Source organism: Arachis stenosperma, chromosome 5, assembly GCF_014773155.1.
Source record: "Arachis stenosperma cultivar V10309 chromosome 5, arast.V10309.gnm1.PFL2, whole genome shotgun sequence".
Lineage (NCBI taxonomy): Eukaryota > Viridiplantae > Streptophyta > Magnoliopsida > Fabales > Fabaceae > Arachis > Arachis stenosperma.
This window is the reverse complement of record NC_080381.1, coordinates 64,808,785-64,824,486: the sequence shown is the minus strand read 5'-3', so window position 1 is coordinate 64,824,486 and position 15,702 is coordinate 64,808,785. Positions and strand designations below refer to the sequence as shown.

The following is a 15,702-nucleotide window of genomic DNA, read 5'->3' as shown; positions in this document are numbered from 1 at the left end:
GGAAAATGCTTGCTATTGCTAAACCTGTTTCTTCCACCATTGTTATTATTGAAGCCTTGCTTCTGTGGATCCTTCCATGAAAAATTCGGATGATTTCTCCATGAAGGGTTATAGGTGTTGCCAAAGGCTTCACCCATGTAATTTACCTCTGCCATTGCAGGGTTCTTAGGATCATAAGCTTTTTCTTCAGAAGATGCTTCTTTAGTACTATTGGATGTATTTTACAATCCATTCAGACTCTGAGAAATCATGTTGACTTGCTGAGTCAACATTTTGTTCTGAGCCAATATGGCATTCAGAGCATCAATTTCAAGAACTCCCTTCCTCTGAGGCGTTCCATTACTCACATGATTTCTCTCAGAGGTGTACATGAATTGGTTATTTGCAACCATGTCAATGAGTTCTTGAGCTTTTGCAGGCGTTTTCTTTAGGTGAATGGATCCACCTGCATAATGGTCCAGTGACATCTTAGAAAGCTCAGATAGACCCTCATAGAATATATCTAAAATGGTCCACTCTGAAAGCATGCCAGAAGGACACTTTTTGGTCAACTGCTTATATCTTTCCCAAGCTTCATAGAGGGATTCACCATCTTTTTTCTTGAAGGTCTGAACATCCACTCTAAGCTTGCTCAGCTTTTGAGGAGGAAAGAACTTGGCCAAGAAGGCCGTGATCTGCTTATCCTAAGAGTCCAGGCTATCTTTAGGTTGTGAGTCTAACCATGTTCTAGCTCTGTCTCTTACAGCAAAGGGGAAAAGCATAAGCCTATAGACTTCAGGATCTACTCCATTAGTCTTAACAGTATTACAGATCTGCAAGAATTCAGTTAAAAATTGATAGAGATCCTATGATGGAAGTCCATGGAACTTGCAGTTCTGTTGCATCAGAGCAACTAGTTGAGGCTTTAGCTCAAAATTGTTTGCTCCAATGGCAGGGATTGAGATGCTTCTTCCATAAAAATTGGAGGTAGGTGTAGTATAATCACCAAGCATCCTCCTTGCGCCTCCACCATTGTTGTTGGGTTCGGCCATGTCTCTTTCTTTTTCGAGATTCTCTGTAAGGTTTTCTCTAGATTATTGTGCTTTAGCTTCTCTTAGCTTCTTCTTCAGAGTCCTTTCAGGTTCAGGATCTGCTTCAACAAGAATGTCCTTGTCCTTGCTCCTGCTCATATGAAAAGGAAGAGAACAGAAAAGGAAGAGGAATCCTCTATGTCACAGTATAGAGATTCCTTTATGTGAGTAGAAGAAGAAAAGAATAGAAGAAGGATGAGAAAAATTCGAACATAGAGGAGAAGAGAGAGTTCGAATTTTTTAGATGAAGAGAAGTGTTAGTAATTAACTAAATAAATAGAAAGAAATGAGAGGGAGAGAATTTCGAAAATTGTTTTTGAAAAATAGTTAGTGATTTTCGAAAATTGAGAGAAGAAATACAATTAAAATTAAAATTTGAAATAATTAGTTAATTAAAAGAATTTTGAAAAAGAGTGAGGAATTTTTGAAAATTAGAGAGAGAAAAGTAGTTAGGTGGTTTTGAAAAAGATAAGAAATAGTAAAACAAACAAAAAGTCAATTAGTTAGTTGAAAAAGATTTGAGAATATATGATTGAAAAAGATATTTTGGAAAAGATTTGATTTTTAAAATTAAAATTTGATTACTTGACTAACAAGAAACTAAAAGATATGATTCTAGAATTTAAAGATTGAACCTTTCTTAACAAGAAAGTAACAAACTTCAAATTTTTGAATCAATCACATTAATTGTTAGTAAAGTTTTCGAAATTTTGAAATGAAATTAAGAAAAAGATTTTGAAATTACTTTTTAAAATTTTCGATAAATAATAAGAAAAATGAAAAAGATTTGATTTTTGAAAAAGATTTTGAAAATATAGGATTTTTAAAATTGAAATCTTGACTTGACTAACAAGAAACAACTTATTTTAAAAATTTTTGACTAAGTCAACCCAAAGATTTCAAAAATTATGAGTAAAATAAGGAAAATATATTTTTTATTTTTGAATTTTTAATGAGGAGAGAGAGAAACACAAAAATGACTCAAAACATGAAAATTTTGGATTAAAACACATGATGCATGCAAGAACACTATGAATGTCAAGATGAACGCCAAGAACACTTTGAAGATCAAGATGAACATCAAGACTTATTTTTGAAAATTTTTCAAGAAAAGAAAAACATGGAAGACACCAAACTTAGAAATTTTTCATGCTTAGACACTATGAATGCAAAAATGCATATGAAAAACAACAAAAGACACAAAACAAGAAAACATGAAGATCAAACAAGAAGACTTACCAAGAACAACTTGAAGATCATGAAGAACACCATGAATGCATGAATTTTCGAAAAATAATGCATAAATTTTATTTTGATTCAAATGGTTATAATGGCTTTCGAATATAAAGATAAATAAAGATAGAGATACTTATGTAAATCATTGGTGGGAATTTCAGATAAGTGTATGGAGATGCTTTATCCCTCTTGAATCTCTGCTTTCCTATTGCTTTCATCCAATCATTCTTTCTCCTTTCCATAGCAAGCTGTATGTTGGGTTTCACCGTTGTCAATGGCTACCTCCCGTCCTCTCAGTGAAAATGGTCTAAATGCTCTGTCACAGCACGGCTAATCATCTGTCGGTTCTCAATCATGTCGGAATAGGATCCATTGATCCTTTTGCGTCTGTCACTTCGCCCAACACTCGCGACTTTGAAGCTCATCACAGTCATTCAATCCCTAAATCCTACTCGAAATATCACATACAAGGTTTAGACTTTCCAGATTCTCAAGAATGCTGCCAATGGATTCTAGCTTATACCACAAAGACTCTGCTTAAGGAATCCAAGAGATACTCATTCAATCGAAAATAGAACGGAGGTGGTTGTCAGGCACGCGTTCATAGGTTGAGAATAGTGATGAGTGTCACGGATCATCACATTCATCAGGTTGAAGTGCAAATGAATATCTTAGAATAAGAATAAGCATGAATTGAATAGAAGAACAATAGTACTTTGCATTAATACTCGAGGAACAGCAGAGCTCCACACCTTAATATATGGTGTGTAGAAACTCCACCGTTGAAAATACATAAGTGATGGTCAAGGCATGGCCGAATGGCCAGCCCTCATGGAGATCTAAAATCGCATACACTGATTAAAGATCAATCGAAAGACTAGACGCCTAGTACAATAGTAAAAAGTTCTATTTATACTAAACTAGTTACTAGGGTTTACAGAAATAAGTCTAAGTGCAGAAATCCACTTCCGGGGCCCACTTTGGTGTGTGCTTGGGCTGAGCTTGAGCTTTACACGTGCAGAGGCTTCTCTTGGGGTTAAACGCCAACTTGTAATGTCTGTTTGGCGTTTAACTCTGGTTTGTGACCTGTTTCTGGCGTTTTACTCCTGAATGCAGCATGGAATTGGCATTGAACGCCAGTTTGCGTTATTTAAACTCGAATAAAGTATGAACTATTATATATTGCTGGAAAGCCCTGGATGTCTACTTTCCAACGCAATTAAGAACGCACCCGTTAGAGTTTTGTAGCTCCAGAAAGTCCATCTAGAGTGCAGGGAGGTCAGAATCCAACAACATCAGCAGTCCTTTTTCAGCCTGAATCAGATTTTTGCTCAGGTCCCTAAATTTTAGCCAGAAAATACCTAAAATCACAGAAAAATACACAAACTCATAGTAAAGTCTAGAAATGTAAATTTTGCATAAAAACTAATAAAAACATCCCTAAAAGTAGCTAGATTCTACTAAAAACTACCTAAAAACAATGCCAAAAAGCGTATAAATTATCCGCTCATCAACATACACACCACAAGCATATGGCTTGCATTCACTCTTTAGACATTGGTGTGCAGTAACTCTTTGGGTTACGTAATGTTTTGTCACAAAGTAGCTCTTGATTGTGGACTTTTATTTGATAATCCCAGATTAGTTAACCCAAGTTACCAGGTGATAAAGCACCCCTCAGAACTTAGTCATCCAAGCTTATCTTTGTACAAAAACATCACGGACATGTATCTAAAGTTTTAAGCTATTAGTGCCTAGCCTTATTGATTGCTTTCATTTGCTTCTTTCTTTTTCATTCTCTTTCTTTTATGTCTTTCCTTTTTATTTTCTTTCTTATTCAAGGATCTTCTTATTCACCAAGTCTCATAGAATGAATATCAAGCTCATACCTAGGGAATCATTATATCCTTCAACTTTATTCATGAACCAACTAGTTAATCAAGCATGTACTACCACTTCCTAGGACTTTATTCATCCTTCACAAGGTTGGACTTCACTCTTCTCTTTTCCTAACATTTTCTTTTTATTGAAACTTGGAAATCAAGCAAACAATCAAGTCATGGTGCAATGACACAAGTGCAAGGACTAGTAAACAAAATAAAAGATATAAAGGAAAGCATAATACAAAGTACCCAATGTAAAGTAACTCATAAACTAGATGTGGAAGCATGTTCTATTTCATACATGCATATCCTTATTAAAACCTAAGGAAGAAGGAACTTCACCACCTTTTTAATCTTTTCTTTTCTTGGTGCTTTTACTTACTTTCCTTTCTTTTTCCTCTTTTCTCTTTCTTGAATTGCTTCTTGTTGCTCATCCCCTTCTTGATTGCTTGTGTTTCCTCACTCCTTGCTTGTTTCTACTAGCTTTTTCCAAAATCCGGCATCTTCCATTTTCTGTCTCAATCTTTCCTCATTTTGCTTCACCCTTCCTATTTCACGTGCCTCGAGCTCACCATATGCTTGCTCAATAGTCTTGAGTTTTGGGTTCAAACTGGCAATTGAGAAACTTAAATAGTTGAGCTTGGCGTGAGCTCTCACATCATACTCCACTCGATTTCTATGCCTAGCTTCTATGAAAACTTTGTACTCATTGAATGCTTTAAAGTGAGAAATTTGGCGTTGGTTGAGCTCTTGCATGTATTTTTCTTGTTGGGTTTGCTTTTGAGCCACCTTGTTAATGGACTCTTGGAGTTGATTGTAGTGTTGGTTTTGTTGCCCATCATTTGCATTTGTAACTCCCTTTGTTGGTCCATTACTTGAGATTGAAACCCCCTTTGAAAATCCATCATTTGTAATTGGAAGCTCCTTTGCTGCTCTTGAGCTTTTGAGTATTGCCTTGACATGCCGTCAATGGCCTTTTGGATTTGCATCATATGATAAGGGGTTGGTGCTTGCTCCATGGTTTCAGGCATTTTTTCTCCTCTTACCCTTGTGCCCTTCTTTTCTTTTAAGACCTCCTATTTGGATTAATGGTTGAGACTTTCTCCATCCTAAGCCTATCTATTGGCTTGGCCATTGTGACCCAAGGGTTGTCTTCATCTTCAAATGAGTCTCCAGCCTTCTCACACAGGTGGTGAATGGTGCTAGGATTGCCAATCTTGCTCTTTCATCTACTTTCTCAGCTATATCTTGGATGCTCTCAGCAATGATCTCAAGCACATTGATTTCTCCTCCCTTCATGATACAGTATACCATTATGGCCTTGTTTATTGTGATTTTGGATGTATTTGAAGTGGGAAGGATTGACCTCCTCACAAGCTCAAAGCATCTATTTGCCTCAGGAATAAGGTCACCTTTTCTTAATTGCTTTAGCCTTCCTTGGGAGTCTCTTCTCCAATCCATGCCCATCATACAAATATCATTCGCCACATCCTCAAGCCTTGGATCATTGTTAAGCCTTTCTTCATAGCTTGCTTGCTCGAAGGCTCTTGGTTTGATCTTGAGAACCCTCCTTATAGACTTCGGGCTAAAGTCCACTTCCACCCCTCTTACATAGCTCTTGATGGGTGGATTATTTTCATGCTCTCTTACGGCGTTAGCATAAAACTCTTGAACCATCCTCAAGCTTACCCATGTTGGTCGATGATGCCTAGGCATCTTAGGCTAATTTCACAAGCCTTTTTCATTAGTTTTTACTTGGTTTTCATGCATTTCTTAGGCAATAAGCAAGTATTTGGATGTGAATTGTATGCATGCCTTGATTCAATCAAACATTGTTAATTACGTGCATTTTCATGAGATTTATGCAAGAATTGTTTGATGCTATGAATGATGCATTATCTTGTGATTATGGCAATACTTTGATGCATTTTGTTTGGTTGATGATAGGTAAGAAGAAGCAAAGGAAGGGCAGAGAAGAAGGAGAGCAAGCAACGTTGGTGGCCAAAGTTGGCTCACCAACGTTGCCACAAACGTTACTCCTGATAGCCTGATTGTGTCCTCTTCAAACAAGAATAACTTGAGCTACAAAACTCAAAATGAAATGATTCTAAATGCATTGGAAAGTAGGAATCTAGAGCTTTCAAAGCATATATGACACTACATGGTGGATGATGCGTGAGCATCTTTCCTATCTTTTCCTATTGAATTTGCATTTAAATTGTTGAGTTTAATCAAGAATTAATTATCTTTTAGCCACTATGGATGCTACTTTGAGTCTTGTGTAATTCTGTTTATTTTAGGTAGCATTTGGCTGGATTTGATGGAGTTTTCGCAGAAAAAGAGAAGAAGGCGAATAATGCTATCAACCCTGACCTCTCTGCACTCAAACCTGAATAACTCGAGCTACAAAGGTCCAATGGACGTGATTCTAGTGGCGTTGGAAAGCTAACTTTCAAAGATTTCCAATAATATATAATAGTCTATACTTCTTTTCCATCAACTCTGCCAAGGCTGCGCCTAACTTGAGATTTCTCAAGTTAGGCGTGGATCCAGTGAAGCCAAGTGGTCCCCACGTTACAAGGCGCAGATTATTTAATTAATTCTGATTTAAATTTAAATTTTATTTTAAAATAGGAAAAGATATTATTTTAAGTTTAGAAAATAGATTTTAAATTAATTAGGATTAGATATAAAAAGGAGAAACTTTTCTTCTTTGGGATTATTCCATTTTCATTCTATAAATTACAATTTACCTGAATCCTAGTTTTCTCTCTGAGCCATGAGCAACTAAACCTCCACTGTTAAGGTTAGGAGCTTTGTCTATTTGTATGGATTGATTCTATTGTTTTTGTCTTTTAATTCATATTTTGATTTATAATTCAAGAATTGTTTTCGCTCTTTATTTTATGAAATTGGGTGGAACGGAAGTATGACCCTCTTTCTAATTGAGTTCTTGTATAACTTGGAAAAGCTCTTTACTTGAACAACAGCTTGAAAACATATTCTCCTAAATTTCTAATTATCTGAATTTAATGGGATACGTGACATATAATCCTCTTATATTTGGGTAATTAGGATTTTTGTGGCATAATAACTAGAATTAAACTTCACCCTCTAATTGGAATTAATTGACCAAGAAATTGGCGGTCGATGAATTTTAGAGGAGACTAGAAAGGTCTAAGGAATTAGGGTCTAGTCATATATAGTTTGCCATGAATTAAATCTCGCATGATTAAATAAATTAATAAGAAAAGTCAATCCGGAAAATAGATAACTCTGAACCTTAACTGCCTTCTTCATATAGTCCTTCCAACTTATTTACTTGCCTGTCTTTCTAATATTCTGAATTTATTGTTAATGCTTTTGAATCTTCAAAACCATTTTCTGTTTGTCTGACTAAGCTAATCACTCAATTATTGTTGCTTGATCCATCAATCCTCGTGGGATCGACCCTCATTCACCTGAGGTATTACTTGGTACGACACGGTGCACTTGCTGGTTAGTTTGTGGTTGTAAATTCCGTACCAGTGGACACTAAATTTGAGGGAAAAAACTTGCCCCAAAAGTGCAAAGATGAACATAGTATCAACTTGTAGTAAGGCCAGCTGACCTCTTCACCTTCGATGGAGTATGACTCGAGCTGTAGAGCTCCAAATGATGCGCTTTTAACGACATTAGAAAGTAGACATTCAGGGCTTTCAAACAATACATAATAGTATGGGGTGGAAAATAAGTTTGAGCTTTAGAATCTAGCGTTGTTACCAATGTTGGTGTGCCAACGTTGCCTCAAACGTTGCACACCAACACCAGTGACCCTGTCCCCTTCAAAGGAGCATAACTTGAGTTACAGATATCCAATTGAGATACTTCTAGTTGGGTTAGAAAGCTGACATTTAGAGATTTCTAACCATGTGTAATAGTCTATAGTGGGGCATGAAATTGGCAACGTTGTCAAGAAGATAAAGGAAGCAACGTTGGAGGCCAAAGTTGGCTCACCAACGTAGCTGGCAACGTTCCAAGCTAAAAGAGGTGCCAACATTGGTGTGCAAACATTGCCACAAACGTTGGACACCAACGTCTTCGATAAATCTTCAAGTTGGAGTTGGAAAAAAGTGCTAGTGTGCGTACACATGAGTTATTGTGCGTATGCACAAGAAGAAAAATTGCAAGTGTGCGCACGCACAAGGCAGTGTGCGCGCGCACAAGGGTGCCAACATTGGAGGTAACGTTGGTGAACCAACTTTACCCCCAACGTCTATGATAAATTTCAAAACTGGAGTTGGAAAAATTGCCTTGTGTGCGTACACACAGTGTTATGTCCGTACGCACAAGAAGAAATATTGCAAGTGTGCGCACGCACAAGGCAGTGTGCGTACGCACAAGGATGCCAACATTGGTAATAACATTGGTGCACAAACGTTGTCTCAAACGTTATTCAATGGTTTAAAGAGAAAGTTGGCCAACGTTAGTAGCCACCAACATTAGTCACTAACGTCCATGCTGAGCTCATTTCCAGTGGCACCTATGCAATTATGAACGTCAGTGAATTAATCCTAACGTCAAAGAGTCACTCCTAACCGTTTCAATCAAGGCCAAAGCCCACATCCAAGTACTTGAAGACCCATTTTGGTGATGAAAAGAAGAGTATAAATAGAAGAGTTTTTGAAGATGAAAAAGGAAGGCTTTAGAGGCTGGAGGATTAGAGACTCCAAAGCTCTCTAAGAGAATTAGAGACTCTAGAGAGCTTAGTATAGGATTTCTTTTGTACCCATTTTACATTCTGCACTTTCTTCTTAGTTTGTATTGAATTTAGTTTACTTTTATGAAATTTTCAATTCCTTGCACTTCTACCTTTCTGCCAATTTTACGTTTGAGTTTGCTTTGAGTCTGATCTACTTTCTTGCAATTTAAATTCTCATCAATTGTTCTTAGAGCTATGATTTATTAAACCTCGATCATTAGGGAGTGGAGCTCTATTGTAATTCACATGATTGAATGAACATCTTCTTCTTCTCAATCCGCTTGGGTAGCTAAGAGATAACTTCTATTTTGATTTGATCCATTCACTCCAGAAGAGGGTCTGGATCCATTGAATTCCCATGTGAGCTTCAGAAAGGGAATCATGGAAATCAGAATTAAGGCTCTATCTCTCACAACTCTCTTTATCAACACCATTCAAGAGGAATTGAGATCTTAAGAGTTAGTGTGACTTATGGATGAGAGATTGATGAGCGGATAATTTATACGCTTTTTGGCATTGTTTTTAGGTAGTTTTTAGTAGGATCTAGCTACTTTTAGGGATGTTTTCATTAGTTTTTATGCTAAATTCATATTTCTGGACTTTACTATGAGTTTGTGTATTTTCCTATGATTTCAGGTAATTTCTGGCTGAAATTGAGGGACCTGAGCAAAACTCTGATAAAAGGCTGACAAAGGACTGCTGATGCTGTTGGATTCTGACCTCCCTGCACTCAAAATGAATTTTCTGGAGCTACAAAACTCCAAATGGCACGCTCTTAATAGAGTTAGAAAGTAGACATCCAGAGCTTTCCAGCAATATATAACAGTTCATACTTTATTCGAGATTAGATGACGTAAACTGGCGCTCAACGCCAGTTCCATGCTGCATTCTGGAGTCAAACGCCAGAAACACGTCACGAACCAGAGTTGAACGCCAAAAACACGTTACGACTTGGCGTTCAACTCTAAAAGAAGCCTCTGAATGTGTAAAGCTCAAGTTCAGCCCAAGCACGCACCAAGTGGGCCCCGATAGTTGATTTCTGCATCAATTACTTACTTCTATAAACCCTTGTAGCTAGTTTAGTATAAATAGAACTTTTTACTAGTGTATTATACGTCTTGGATTGTATTTTTTGATCTTTTGATCACGTTTGGGGGCTGGCCATTCGGCCATGCCTGGACCTTCATCACTTATGTATTTTTAACGGTGGAGTTTCTACACACCATTGATTAAGGGTGTGGAGCTCTGCTGTACCTCAAGTTTCAATGCAATTACTACTATTTTCTATTCAATTCCGCTTGTTCTTATTCTAAGATATTCGTTGCACTTCAACATGATGAATGTGATGATCCATGACACACATCATCATTCTCACCTATGAACGCATGACTGACAACCACTTTTGTTCTACCTTAGACCGGGCGCATATCTTTTGGATTCCTTAATCAGAATCTTCGTGGTATAAGCTAGATTGATGGCCGCATTCATGAGAATCCGGAAAGTCTAAACCTTGTCTGTGGTATTCCGAGTAGGATTCTGGGATTGAATGACTGTGACGAGCTTCAAACTCGCGATTGTTGGGCGTGATGACAAATGCAAAAGAATCAAGGGATTCTATTCCAACATGATCGAGAACCGACAAATGATTAGCCGTGCTGTGACAGAGCATTTGGACCTTTTTCACTGAGAGGATGGGATGTAGCCATTGACAACGGTGATGCCCTACATACAGCTTGCCATGGAAAGGAATAAGAAGGATTGAAGGAAGACAGTAGGAAAGCAGAGATCCAACAGGGACAAGCACCTCCACACACTTATCTGAAATTCCCACCATTGAATTACATGAGTAACTCTATCTTTATTTTCTATTTTATTTATTATTCGAAAACTCCATAACATCTACTATCCGCCTAACTGAGATTTACAAGATGACCATAGCTTGCTTCATACCAACAATCTCCGTGGGATCGACCCTTACTCACGTAAGGTATTACTTAGACGACCCAGTGCCCTTGCTGATTAGTTGTGCGGAGTTGTGACTAAGTGTGATTCACGTTTGTGAGTGCTACCAAGTTTTTGGCGCCATTGTTGATGATCACAATTTCGTGCACCAAGTTTTTGGCGCCGTTGCGGGGGATTGTTCGAGTATGGACAACTGACGGTTCATCTTGTTGCTCAGATTAGGTAATTTTCTTTTTTATTTTCTTTTTAAAAAGTTTTCAAAAATATTTTTCAAAATTTTTCCCGTTGTTTTCGAAAATTATTCCAAAAATTTTTAAGAATGAATTCTAGAGTTTCATAGTAACATGTTGAAGCCTGACTGGCTGTAAAGCCATATCCAAATCCTTTTGGATTGAGGCTTCCACTTGTCAACATAATGGGTATGTATATGGAGTTGGATGAAATATCAGCTGTTGCATGCCTGATTTATATCTTCTAAAGCTAGCTGGCTATTAAGCCAAGCCCAACCCTTGGATTGGAGCTTTAGACTAACATTGAAAGATTCCTAGAATTCTTATTAAAAATTTTGAATCTCTTAATTTCTTTTCCTATATGTTTTTTCGAAAATAAAAAAGAAAAAATATATAAAAGAAAATACAAAAAAAATCATAAAATCATAAAAACCAAAAATATTTTGTGTTTCTTGTTTGAGTCTTGAGTGAAGTTTTAAGTTTGGTGTCAATTGCATGCTTGTAAAAATTTATGCATTATTTTTCGAAAATTCATGCATTCATGGTGTTCTTCATGATCTTCAAGTTGTTCTTGGTAAGTCTTCTTGTTTGATCTTTATGTTTTCTTGTTTTGTGTCTTTTATTGTTTTTCATATGCATTTTTGCATTCATAGTGTCCACGCATTAAAGATTTCTAAGTTTGGTGTCTTGCATGTTTTCTTTGCATAAAAAATTTTTCAAAAATATGTTCTTGATGTTCATCATGATCTTCAAAGTGTTCTTGGTGTTCATCTTGACATTCAAAGTGTTCTTGCATGCATCATTGGTTTTGATCCAAAATTTTCATGTTTTGGGTCATATTTGTGTTTTTCTCTCTCATCATTAAAAATTCAAAAATAAAAAATATATCTTTTCCTTATTTCTCTAAAAAAATTCGAAATTTTGGGTTGACTTGGTCAAAAATTTTTAAAATAAGTTGTTTTCTTGTTAGTCAAGTCAAAATTTCAATTCTAAAAATCTTATCTTATTGAAACTTTTTCAAAAATCAAATATTTTTTATTTTTTTATTTAATTTTCGAAAATTTAATGTTTTAAAATATTTTTCAAAAATCTTTTTCTTAGTTTTATCTTTATTTTCGAAAATTATGCTAACAATTAATATGATTGATTCAAAAATTTGAAGTTTGTTACTTTCTTGTTAAGAAAGGTTCAATCTTTAAATTCTAGAATCATATCTTTTAGTTTCTTGTTAGTTAAGTAATTAATTTTAATTTTTAAAAATTAAATCTTTTCTAACCATATCTTTTTAATCATATCTTTTCATTTTATCTCTTATATCATATCTTTTTCAAAATTTTATCTTTTTCAAAAAAATTTGATTTCAAAATATCTTATCTAACTTCTTATCTTCTTATCTTTTCAAATTTGATTTTAATATCTTTTTCAACTAACTAATTAACTTTTTGTTTATTTCTTATCTTTTTCAAAACCACCTAACTACTTTTTCCTCTCTAATTTTCGAAAATATCTCATCCCTTTTTCAAAATTCTTTTTAAATTAACTAATTGTTTTAAATTTTAATTTTAATTCTATCTCACCTTTAATTTTCGAAAATCACTAACTACTTTTTCAAAATTTATTTTCGAAATTCCTTCCCTCTCCTCTTCTTCTATTTATTTATTTATTCACTAACACTTCTCTTCATTTCAAATCACTGCCTCTATCCTCACCCTTGTGTTTGGATTCTCCATTCTTCTTCACTCTTATTCCCTTTCTTCTTTTACTAATAATAAGGAACCTCTTTACTGTGACATAGAGGATTCCTCTTCTTTTTCTGTTCTCTTCTCTTTCATATGAGCAGGAACAAGGAAAAAGACATTCTTGTTGAAGCTGATGCAGAACCTGAAAGGACTCTGAAGAGAAAACTAAGAGAAGCTAAATTACAACAATCCAGAGACAACCTTGCTAAAATTTTTGAACAAGAAAAAGAGATGGCAGCCGAACCCAACAACAATAATGCAAGAAGGATGCTTGGTGATTATACTACACCTACTTCCAAGTTTGATGGAAGAAGCATCTCAATTCCTGCCATTGGAGCAAACAATTTTGAGCTGAAACCTCAACTAGTTGCTCTAATGCAACAAAACTGCAAGTTTCATGGACTTCCATCAGAAGATCCCTATCAGTTTTTAACTGAGTTCTTGTAGATCTGTGAGACTGTAAAGACGAATGGAGTAGGTCATGAAGTCTACAGGCTCATGCTTTTCCCTTTTGTTATAAGAGATAGAGCTAGAACATGGTTGCATTCACAACCTAAGGATAGCCTGGACTCCTGGGATAAGCTAGTCACGGCCTTCTTGGCTAAATTCTTTCCTCCTCAAAAGCTAAGCAAGCTTAGATTGGATGTTCATACATTCAAACAAAAAGATGGTGAATCCCTCTATGAAGCTTGGGAAAGATACAAGCAGATGTCCAAAAGGTGTCCTTCTGACATGCTTTCAGAATGGACCATTCTGGATATATTCTATTATGGTCTGTCTGAGTTCTCTAAGATGTCACTGGACCATTCTGCAGGTGGATCCATTCACCTAAAGAAAACGCCTGCAGAAGCTCAAGAACTTATTGACATGGTTGCAAATAACCAGTTCATGTACACTTCTGAGAGGAATTCCATGAATAATGGGATGCCTCAGAGGAAGAGAATTCTTGAGATTGATGATCTGAATGCCATATTGGCTCAGAACAGAATGTTGACTCAGCAAGTCAACATGATTTTTCAAAGTCTGAATGGATGGCAAAATGCATCCAACAGTACTAAAGAGGCATCTTCTGAAGAAGAAGCTTATGATCCTGATAACCCTGCAATAGCAGAGGTAAATTACTTAGGTGAACCTTATGGAAACACCTACAATTCATCATGGAGAAATCATCCAAATTTCTCATGGAAGGATCAACAAAAGCCTCAACAAGGCTTTAATAATGGTGGACGAACTAAGCTCAGCAATAGCAAGCCTTCTCCATCGTCTTCTCAGCAATAGACAGAGAATCCTGAGCAAAGCACTTCTAATTTAGCTAATCTAGTCTTTGATCTGTCTAAGGCCACTTTAAGTTTCATGAGTGAAACAAGATCCTCCATTAGAAATTTGGAGGCACAAGTAGGCCAGCTGAGTAAGAAAGTTACTGAAATCCCTCCTAGTACTCTCCCAAGCAATACAGAAGAGAATCCAAAGAGAGAATGCAAAGCCATTGATATACTCAACATGGCCGAATGAAAGAAGGAGGGAGAGGACGCGAATCCCAATGAGGAAGATCTCATGGGACGTCTCTCAAGCAGGAAGGAGTTCCCTATTGAGGATCCAAAGGAATTTGAGTCTCATATAGAGACCATAGAGATTCCATTAAATCTCCTTCTGCCATTCATGAGCTCTGAAGATTATTCTTCCTCTGAAGAAAATGAAGATGTAACTGGAGAGAAAGTTGCTCAATATCTAGGAGCCTGATGATTGGATTTTTGACGGTTTAGAATTTCACTAATGAATTCTCGTTGTAAAGTATAGTTCCTAAACCAAACAATAATCCTTTCATACAAAAAGTTGTTTGTCACTAGTACAAACCCCTAAAATTTATAAACCGAAGTATTGGAACCTCGGGTCGTTCTCCCTAGGACTTACAATAAAGTGTCTTGTTATTGTTTGTGAGTTATTTTGGGGTTTTTGAGATTTTATACTAGAAATATAAATGGCAAAGGAAATAAACTAACAACTAACAAAGCTCTTGGCAAGAAATGAGAACTAGAAGTCCTATCCTAGTTATCCTCCTCAATTGTGATGAGAATTGTTCGTTGCTCCCACTTAGTTAACCTCTAACCATGGAGGAAAGTCAAGTGGATGAATCAATTTGATTCCTCAAATCCTAATCAACTCCTAAAGGAAAGACTAGCTTTAGAGGCATTCAAATCAATTAGCAACTTCTAATTATCAACCAACAAAAGAATTAGATAACTCAAGAGTCACTAATTACTCTACCTAGGCCAAGAGGAACAAAACCTACACTAAAATCTAACCAAGCATTTCATCAAACACTTGGAAGGCATAAAAGGAAAGCATAGTAAATCAACAACAAGAACAAGATCTAACAACAATTATTGCAAAGAATTAACAACAACAATCAAGGAAATCACAATTATCATGAATTACCTCAAATTGCATTATTGAAAGAAAACAAAGGAACAACAATCTATCTGGTGCACGAAATTGCAATAACACTTTTGCAATCCCGCACAACTAACCAGCAAGTGCACTGGGTCGTCCAAGTAATACCTTGCGTGAGCAAGGGTCGATCCCACGGAGATTGTCGGCTTGAAGCAAGCTATGGTTATCTTGTAAATCTTAGTCAGGATATCAGAAATTATCAGGATTGATTGTGAAAAGCAAAAGAATATGTAATGGTTACTTGTATTGCAGTAATGGAGAATGGGTTGAGGTTTGGAGATGCTCCATCTTCTGAATCTCTGCTTTCCTACTGTCTTCTTCATCAAACACGCAAGTCTCCTTCCATGGCAAGCTCGTGTAGGGTTTCACCGTTGTCAATGGCTACCTCCC

General features: G+C 36.3%; 2 non-coding genes across 2 annotated transcripts; one reads left to right on the top strand and one right to left on the bottom strand.

Moving 5' to 3' along the window:
• The first annotated feature begins 525 nt into the window (after positions 1–525).
• Positions 526–629, top strand: LOC130984304 (small nucleolar RNA R71). Its single transcript, XR_009088247.1, has one exon. It is a non-coding gene; the product is annotated as a small nucleolar RNA R71 (small nucleolar RNA).
• A 12,862-nt stretch (positions 630–13,491) lies between these two features.
• LOC130983350 (small nucleolar RNA R71) lies at positions 13,492–13,599 on the bottom strand. The gene has a single exon (XR_009087346.1). It is a non-coding gene; the product is annotated as a small nucleolar RNA R71 (small nucleolar RNA).
• Between the last annotated feature and the right edge of the window lie 2,103 nt (positions 13,600–15,702).